Raw genomic sequence first — 10,557 nt, 5'->3', positions numbered from 1 at the left:
GGCCAGCTGTACACTTTTACTAAGGTAATGAAACATGCTTTATTCCAAGAGAGATCATACAAGTATAAAAAATTTCCAGAAACACGTGTCGCTCAGCACATTTTTTACTTACTTGTATGTATGTATACATGTATAGTGGCACACATGTGTAAAAGTGAATGCATGTGAAGGCATAAAGTTGACTTCAGGAGTTTCCGTTGATGGCTTCCCAGCTTATATTTTGAAGCAGTGTCTCTCACTGAACGGGGCACTTGCCAGTGTGTTTAGTCTAGCTAAACAATTTGATGTAATCCTTTGCTCCTGCTTCTTGTCGCTACTGGGGTTACAGGTGGGTGGCTACACCATTCTGTCTTAAGTGAATATTGGGGTTCAGAACTTCTGGTCTTCACAATTGTTTGGGCAGTGCTTTACTTCCTGAGCCATCTTTTCATCCCTGGTATCACATTTTCAATGAGATTTGAAATTAGCAGTCTGCTTCTTATGGGGACTACACAAATGATACCACATGCCCTTAGTTATGTCTCTGTAATAATGAACTTATTTCAGAATTACTCCTGCAAATGTCAGTGAAACTTTTCTAACTCTTATTAATTAATTCATCAGATGAAGACCAGAAGGAGACAACTTCACAAAAAGGAAGCAGCAAATGCAAACACTCAAAGACACCATGCTTAATTGTACTGTGAAGTTGAGTGCACTGCATTCTTATCTCGAAAGAGTCTAGAGGAACCTTTATATGGTCTTTCCAGATGTGATATTGTAAATCTTTTTTCAAGAACATATTCCGACTTTTATATATTCATTCACAAATAATAAATAACCCCTCCAAAAGTTATAACCAATAACAATGAAAACCAAGACTGCCAATAATAACATGCAAAATAGCCATTGTAATCAACATGTCTTTTTATAAACAATGACTGCATTGGTGGCAGATATGTTTTATGCTTTGTGATACCTGCCTTTGTTCCATTGGTGGGGGCATACATGTTGCAAACTTATATACAAGATTTTTTTATCTAAATCAAAGTTGTTTTATTGACTTACACAAGGTAAACAAGTGAAGAAAACACTTAATATCCAGAAAATTCACATAAGATAGGAATTCATAATGTATTCCTAAAAAGATTTGCTTCATTTTTATACCTATGTATGTGCATGTACCTGTGTTTGTGTGCACATGCTGGGACACAATACCAGCTTTAAATAATCAATGCATTTATAATGAGTGTAGGTACTCTCGGAGGCCGAAGGAAATGTCAGATCCCCAGGAATTAGAGTCATAGGTAGTTCTGAGGTGCCTGAGTAAGTTCTGGGAGCCAAATTTGGATTCAATGAAAAAAGAGTATGTGCTCTTGGACAGTGAGCACTCTCGCCAGGTACTGGAATTCAGGGCATCTGATTTGTTGTGAAGAATTGTGATAATGTTGAGTCCTTATTTCTGTATGGCCATGAATGGACTTATGTCCATATCTATGGAGCATTCTTCCCACTAAGCCCTAGCTATCTGCCAGCAGCTCAAAATCACCAGCAATTTCTGGACCTTGAGGCCTATAGAGTGTACATACTAAAACTGTGTGCTTTGGCTACACAGGTCATTTTATTTTTTAACTTCTGCCTTTTAGTTTTATTCAATTTTTTCTATCCTTTCCTGTTGTTCCATTTACAGCTTTACCCTTGATGACTTTGTTCAGTGTTTGTCAGTCTTTTTCTAGTAAACGGGGGTTACATTTACTTTCAATATTTTAAGATTAACTCACCCAATAGGTAAATAGCAAATAACTTCAATGTTATAAATGTATTTGTTTTAATGGCCATTTCACCTATATTAAAAAAGCATAATGGGGCTGTGATTATATATCAGGCAATGTATGGGCACAAATGGACTTTTTACACAGTGTGATCCTCTTCAGAGGTATCATATTGCATGGGACTTGGTTTCTCCCAAGATATATTATTGCATGTCACACACAATGAAAGCTAAACATTTATTTGGATAAAGCAATATAAGTTTTTTTAAACAAAACTGTGTATTTTAAATTAGGAATGATCTAAATTTATATTCTACTGAAAAACAGAATACTTAAGTATCTGACTCCCTTAACCATATGTTTAAGCATGTTTGACACAAATACATGAGAATTTTAAGGTTTTTAAAACAGAGACAACTCAATAAAATATCAATTGGAAACAATTTTAAAACATACAAAAGCCAAGGAACAAAGAGCCTCTTTCTTGAGTCTGATAGCATATATATGCATTTATAAGGTATATACAAAATGTGATTGCATTGGTTCATTTGATCCTTAAAATATCTGTCTCTTAAATGGATATTATGGTCTCTTTCTTTGGAAGACAAGAAAACAGAGGCTGACATAAGATAAGCAATCTGCCAAAACTCAAGCAGATAGAGGAACAAGCCTGAACCAGGTTTCAAAATTTAAGTTCATTCATTTATACAATGAATATTTATTGACTATATGCTTTATGCAGGTCCTCTGCTGAGTCCTAGAGCTGTGGTAATAAATTTAACAGCTGCTGTCCTCAAAGACCTCACAGATACAAAAGTTAAGTGTAATACATTCTGGTTAGTAAAATAATAGAGACATTTCCAGACCATGATGGACTATTCGTATATTCACAAAGACAGCCACAGACGCCTTGGGAAGGGGAAGTCTAGTTAAAATAAGTTGTTTGGATAAAGCAGGCCATAAAGAATAGTCCAGTGGTGAATACATGACAGAATGATCCAGGGCTAGAGGTACAAAGAGATAGAACTGAAAATTTGAAAAAGAAATGAAAAGTTCAGGCAAAGTGGAAAGAGATAAAAACATCAGTACATCTTGCTCTGAGTATTGCCTTTATTCTATAGTATAGAGTTTAAAAACAGAGGGGAAATTATTATATTTAATCATATTTAATACTCCACTTTATCTTAATTTTTGTGTAATATAAAATACAAAACCTAATACTACTTAAACAAATATATATCTCAGAAATATACTAGATAGTCTGATTCTATTCCTAGGTACAGGCCTAGCAGAAACATGTGTGCCACAGACACAGGTAAGACTAATAATAATAATGCTTATTACTATTTAAACTTAAAATGGAAACAAATGTTGATTTGTTCACATGTAATAGAATTTTATGTAGTAATGTGGTGTGGGACATCCTTCTGTATATTGTTACTTTTATTTGTTAATGAATAAAGAAACTGCTTTTGGCTAATGGCTTAACAGAATATAGCCAGCCTAGAAAAGATAATAGAGAGAGTACGCAGAGTCAAGAAGAAGTTATGGAGCTGCAAGAAGAGAAAGACGTGAGCTTCCAGCTGGAACCTTGCCAGTAGGCCACAAGCCTCATGGTAAAATATAAAATAATAGAAATGGGTTAATGAAGGATATAAGAGCTAGCTTGCAATATACTTAAGTGATTGGCCAAGCAGTGATTTAAATAATATAGTTTCTGTGTGATTATTTCAGGAGTCTGGGTGGCCTGGAAATAAACAAGCAGCCTCCCCCAACAAATTGACACCCAACGTGGGACCAAGCTAAATCCATATAAAACCCAAGAAAGCTTAAAAAGGAATTCTAGACACAAAAGAACAGAGTTAATCATGATTAACGCTATTGTTCCTTTAAGAGAGGTTTTTCTGATTCAGCAGGAACAAAAAAATGTAAAAATGTGGTTTCAAAACAAGGGCTTCCCAGTCCATGCTGCCCGCACTCACTCTGGCTCTTTCTGGAGACAGAGCATTTAAATGAGGTTTGTGAGCAAAGTGATACAACTTGCTTAATAGCAACACAGACCCACTGTGTCCTAACCCTGCGTCTAGGGTGGAAAGAATGGCTCTCAGAGGCAGTGACCATGCCTCCACCATGTAGGACTGCGTGGAGCCAACGGGGCAGTGCTGAGGAGTTTGTCTTGCCCATGCCCACTTAGCATTAAAAAGAAAGGGTGCTTCTAGTCAAAAGAAAATTACAGATACACAATAAAGACAGATTCAGATTTTATAAAAGACCTCTAAATGAGTCACAATGTTGGATAAATGTATATAGGCTTGGGAGAGAGAAGAAAAACAGTATAGAGAGTTATTAAAAGAAGTAAATGATTTTTTTAAAAAAGTAAAGCAAAGTATTTAAAGAGAAGAGTACAGAGTCATAGATTAAAGGAAAAGGAAAAATAAGCCACATAAAGATGGAATATACAGAGAGAATCTGGATTATGTATACTATTGTGTTTTCTTTAAATCATATTGATTGTGAAGGAGCTAAGTAGAGAGAGATATTTCATTGTATGGGCTGCACAGCTAAACCAGCATATATATATATATATATATATATATATATATATATATATATATATATATATATATTTTAAAGGTCCCTTGATTTCAAAATGTGGGTCTAAGGATATATTGCTTTTGGAAAAGAGGATGAGAACCTGTGGAATTTTTCCAGACTACTGTGATTTGATGGACCAAGACCCTCTAAAAGGTCACTGGGAACACCTCCCCCCCCAAAAAAAATTACTGTACCCAACAAAAAACAAAAAGCAGTTTAGAGAGAACTATGCCCAAATTCCCAAACATTTATTATTTTATAATTTACCAACATAAAATAATAGAAATGGGTTAACCAAAGATATAAGAGCTAGCTAGCAATACACTTAAGTGACTGGCTAAACAGTGATTTAAATAATATAGTTTCTGTGTGATTATTTCAGAAGTCTGGATGGCCAGGAAATGAACAAGTTGTCTCCCCCAACAATAATGAGATACAATGATCTACCAATATATATGATACCATTAATAATTTTCACAATGCTTCAAACATGATGGATTAACTAATGGAGTGGATAGTAAAGACAGTAGGTAGCATGGCAATATAGGAGCAGCTTTTAGAGAGTGGCTATGCATGGCAAAAGCTCTGGAAACAGGCTTTTTGTTCTTTATTGTTCTTGGTGCTGGGTTATCTGAATTCTGAGTTACCATTTTTCATTGGAGAACTTCCCCTCTATGATATGCCTCTGTAACTTACTCACCATTCTCACACTGAAAAGGAGCATGGCTGAATCTGATGCACCTGCTCAGGTATGCCAACATGGAATAAGTCTGTGTGAACATTCATAGCAGTGGTGACTTTCCTGGATGTTCCTTCCCCTCAGAAACTGCCCCTTCTTTTGTTGCCTTGAAGCACTTTAGTCTTTGTGGTAGCAGAAAGTTCTCTTAAAACTCTTTTTTTTTTTTTTGGTTTTTCGAGACAGGGTTTCTCTGTAGCTTTGGAGCCTGTCCTGGAACTCCCTTTGTAGACCAGGCTGGCCTTAAAACTTTTTTATCTGCAAAAACTAATGAAGGAGTGAAGACAAAGGAAGTCATCACACCTCTCATTATTGCCCCATGGCCATATTCTCTACAATGTTACTAACTACAACTATAAAAAACATACACTTAGCTACTTTATTAGAATAAGTGTAAAGGGAAAATTATTTAACAGCTATTTTTAAAATTTATGCACTAAAAATAAAAATAAATAAAAAATTAAAAAATAAAAAAGTTTAAAACATTTATGCACTATATTTTGATCACATTTTTCCCATTTCAACTCCTCTCAGATCCTTCTCAACTCCCTATTAACCCAATGTCTTGCTCTCTCTTTTTCTCCTTCTTTCAAAAGCAACAATGAAAAGAACAAACAATAAGAAGTTACAATAAAGAAACAAACAAACTAAAGAAAAGAAAATCAAATCAGTAAGTTTAAAAAGAATAACAAAAAGTCAACCAACTATTTGTGGATATGGAACCTTCCCTAGAGTGTTATTGATATACCCAGAAATTATTAATTTTTGAAGATAGCTATTGAATATAGAAAACCTGGTATCTACTGAGAGAATGTTGTCTCATTTGTACCCTGGCCCTCTAATGTTTTCTTTTGCAGAGCACATCATCTTGAAACTGCCCTTCTAAAACACTCTATAATGTGAAGAAACTGAGCACATGTTCAACTAGAAGCTTTGCGCTCACTGACCAGTATTCATTACGCTGGAAGGCATACATGACTGGAGGATCAAACTAATCATCAATATTACCCTAATACAAATCCTGCAAATGACAACAGTGACCTGCTTACAAGACATACTGGTGCTATAATGGCCTAGATAATATGGGCATAACCAATCAGAGTTTTACTAGATGTAAGGCCCACTCTGTGAGATGAAAACCATGTGTCATGGCTAAAGTGGCCAAGAACCTGAGCTTACACAGCTCAAGGGCCTAGGGTGTCAAAGACCAGCCTCAACAAAATCATCTCTTACCAGGGAAGGGACGTGGGAGGTAAAGAGATGTAAATATAGAATACAGAGATGTATAAAATAACAAGATAGAAATCATAAGACAGACCAGGAGGATAGTTCAGGGATTAATGAAAACCTGAAATCCACTCACATTTATTTTTCCACAGCTTTTATACCCAACATAAACTGGGGGAGCAGGTAACAAAAGACTTTATTAACATGGTACAAAAGGATAACTCACACAGTCAACTCTGAGACATCAAATCATTTATTGTCCAGGTAGCTAAGGTACTCTAAGTCACATATGCTGAAGACCACCCTTCCATAGGTGACCTCATAGTCACAATAGAAGGAGCACAAGTACATTTGCATATCCTGACCATTCTGAGACATCAAATCATTAGCATTTTGTTGTCTGGGTAGCTAAGTTGCTCTGAGTTGCCTATGCTGAAGACCACCCTTCCCTAGGTGACCTTATAGTTACAATAGAAAGAGCCGAAGTACATTTGCAAATTCTGACCACCCATCAGGATGGCACTGAGCTATCTTAATTCCAAAGGAGCCAGGCAATCCCCTCCTGAGTTGGGAGGTGCCTGTCAGTCTCCAAACTCTCTGACCTTCAGAGAAGGTAGAAATGGGCCTGCATTCATTGGCCTCCACACTAGGGGAAAACCTACTACTATTATTCTGCTAAAGAAGCATAGTAATAAAATGAATCCTAGTGACATACTGCTATAACCACAGGTCAGTGCCTCATTCAACCCACATAAGAGAAGCTCCTTGTAGAAAATAAAAACTAACACTGAAACTTACAACTGAACAAAGTGTAGAAAGGGAGAAATTTTGGAGCATTCTCTCCTAAATGGGATGTCTTCCTCAAATTCCTTTTCTCAGACCTCAAGTATCTAGGTGGAAAAGGAAAGACTGTAAGAGCCAAGGGTGATGATGGATGACTCCAAGGAAATAATATCTCTAGACACAACAGGATTGATCTACACATGAACTCAATGAGACTATTGCAGCATGCACAAGACTTGCACATGTTTAAGCCAGATGTGAGTCTGACACCAAGAAGGGTAAGAGGACACAGGGTCATACCCCTAACCAAAAAAACTATATGCAATTGATACCAGGTTACACAGAGAAAATAAGTTTTTTAGTAGAGCCTCGCTAGGTATATCAGTCATACAATAAGGAAAACCCCATTTCCAGGAATAGTTAGCCAACACAAAACAGCCTTAATTTTTTGTAGATTTTGTGCTTTGTTTTTTTCCTTTTATTGGTCTTTTGCTTTTTTGTTTTGATTTTTATTTTGTGGAGTTTTTGTGGTTTTGAAGAAGGAGGAAAGACTAAGTAGGCAGATAGGTGGGGAGAATCTGGGAGGAGTTGGAGAAAGGTAAAGAGCATAGTGTATGGAAAAATGTTAAAGAAAAGCAGAACATTCTATTACCTTTTACAAACCCGATTTTCCTTCTTTGTTATGCGTGGCTCTCCTGAAAATTTACCTTCCTCTACAAGTAATTATTCTAGTTTGAGATAAAAGGTCTTCTATAGATACTTTGTAGGGACTAAAGAGATTGGGATATCATTACAGGTTTCACAAGAGATAGGAAAGTTTGCTGCTTGTTCAGCAAAACTGTTAATTCTGAAATTCTTGAATATCCCATAAGAGAAGTATTGAGAATGATGGACATGAACTGATGACCCCATTGTCAATTATTTAGCTACTGCCACTAATAATTGTGAATGGAGGGACAGTGTTCAAAAGGCTAAGTCCTAAGAAGGCATAGGAGAAACCATTTCTAATTCATAGAAACTAAATTGCAGAAAGTCGAGAAGGAGCCTTACCTCCCTGTCATCACTAAATATACTACACAATGTGAACTTTCAGAAGAGGAGAAAAAAAATCCTCAAAACAAAACAATCAACCTTTCTTCATAAACAGCACTGAAAGACCTGGATAAATCCAGACCCTTTTAGCAGGAAGAATAGAGTCAAAATTCTAGCAGGAAAAAATAGAGCCAAAAAATCTAGCAGGGAGAAAAGAGCCAAAAATCTAGGTTAGCAGGTTCAGTAACTCTGTTCCAGGAACTAGCTGACCATAAAGTTAGATTATAATCTTGAAAATAATCTTGAGAAATGGGGAGTTACCCTTTGTGATTATCACTGATATTTTTGGAATTTTCCAATCATGCCCTCCCTACCCACTTTGGTTTGTGTTTTTTCCCCCATAAATAACCCTTCTCCCAGCTACTCGGGGTCGAACTCCTCCTCTACCCCTGTGTGGGAAATGAGTTTCGGCCCCAGTGCGCTGGTTCCTGTCAATAAACTTCATGTGATTTCAGCAAGGACAGTCTCTCGTGAATTCCTGGGGGGTCGTGTTATCCCAAGACTTGAGTGAGAGTCTCCCCACTCCGGGGGTTTTTCAGCACCACCTTCACCACCACCAAGAGAAAAACCACTAAAACCATCTTTCCTCTGGAGAAGGCGATTCTGTGCAGTGCTTACTGTGTTTTCGTTACCCTGACTCTATTGCTGATGCTTCACAGTAAGGTTGCTTTAGGTTGGAAGAAAATTGCACTGGGAAATCTTTGTACTTTTACAGTTTTGTTTAATTTTCCGGGCTGATTTCCTCATTTATCTATAAAGCTCTGCATCTTCTTAATAATGTGGTTTTGTTTCACAGTAACATGAGGTGAGTTTGAAGATAAGCAATGACATAACTTTTCCTTTTCCAGTTGAAAGAGGACATTAAGATACTGATCTCAAATCTCATCAGTCATGGAACACATGTAGCACAGTTATTTTTGAAGGAAATACATTTTTTCTGTATATATGGGTTTATAAAATTGTGTCACAAGCAGCATTAAAAAAACCGTTCTATTGTTGAGCTCCCTGATCTGGATTCATTGGCAGGCTTATTGTATAGCCTCCAACCCTTCTCCATGAACCGGTTCCTATAATAAAAATATCCTGAAAGCGCCTAGATTGTCTTCTACTTCATCAATTAAAATGTGAAATATTGTTAGCTGCTTTTTGTATTTTGCAAACTAAAAATTGACATTTAATATTTACAGTAACTCAGAGTACTAGAATAAAAGAATATTTTATTTCAAGTTTTCTAAAAACAACATATTCTGTACTACAAGTTTCCACAACTGTCTGTCTACTTATCTATCTATCTATCTATCTATCTATCTATCTATCTATCTATATCTACTTACTATCTATATTTTATAGATCATCAAGTAACCTATCATCTATTACCAATCTTTCAATTATCATGTCTATCTTTATTTTTCATCTATCTGTTGATCTATCTATAATTATCATTTTCTATTCATCTATCATCTACCTATGTATATATCTATAATCTGTCTATCTACTAGCATATCTCTCATGTGTCTAGTGGGATCAATATGTATATATCCACACTCATTGATAATAATGGGAACACATTATTGATAATAATGGGAACACATTATAAGCAAAAAAATTCTTTTTCCAATTTAGTTAAAATGCGTTTGCCACCCAAAGACTATAGTTACAAAACTCTCTTACTTATTTTTCAAAGGTTTTCTTTTTAACTTAAAAAAAATTACTTTTAAACAAATAAATCCAATTTTAAAAATGGAGTACGAATCTAAACAAACAATTCACAATAGAGGAAACTCAAATATCTGAGAAACACTTAAAGAAAAGTTTAGCACCCTTAGCCATCATAAAAATATAAACAAAAACTACTTTGAGATACCATCTTACTCTTGTCTGAATAGCTAAGATCAACAACATAAGTAACACCTCAGGTTGGCAAGGATGTGGAATAAGGGGAACACTCATTCATTGCTTGTGGGAGTGCAAACTTGTATAGGCACTATGGAAATCAATATGGCGGTTCTTCAAAAGTTAGGAATCTGTCTTCTTCAAGATCCAGCTATAACACTCTTAGGCATATACCCAAAGGATGCTTCATCCTACCACAAGGACACTTAATGACCTTCATTGCTGCTGTAATCATCATAGCCAGAAAATTGAAAAAAAAAACTAAATGTCCTTCAACAGAAGAATGGAAAAAGAAAATGTTGTACATTTATACAATGGAACATTACTCAGCTGTTAATAAAATGACATCATGTCACATAAATGGAACTGGAAAAAATATTAAGTGAAGTAACACAGATCTACAAAGATAAATGAGGTATCTATTCACTTATACCTGGATGTAAGCAATTTAATAAATGATAACCAACCTAGATAGATTTA

This window comes from Microtus pennsylvanicus, chromosome 1 (assembly GCF_037038515.1).
Source record: "Microtus pennsylvanicus isolate mMicPen1 chromosome 1, mMicPen1.hap1, whole genome shotgun sequence".
In the NCBI taxonomy this organism is placed as follows: Eukaryota; Metazoa; Chordata; class Mammalia; order Rodentia; family Cricetidae; genus Microtus; species Microtus pennsylvanicus.
The sequence above is the reverse complement of the archived record's forward strand: the minus strand, read 5'-3'. Positions refer to the sequence as shown.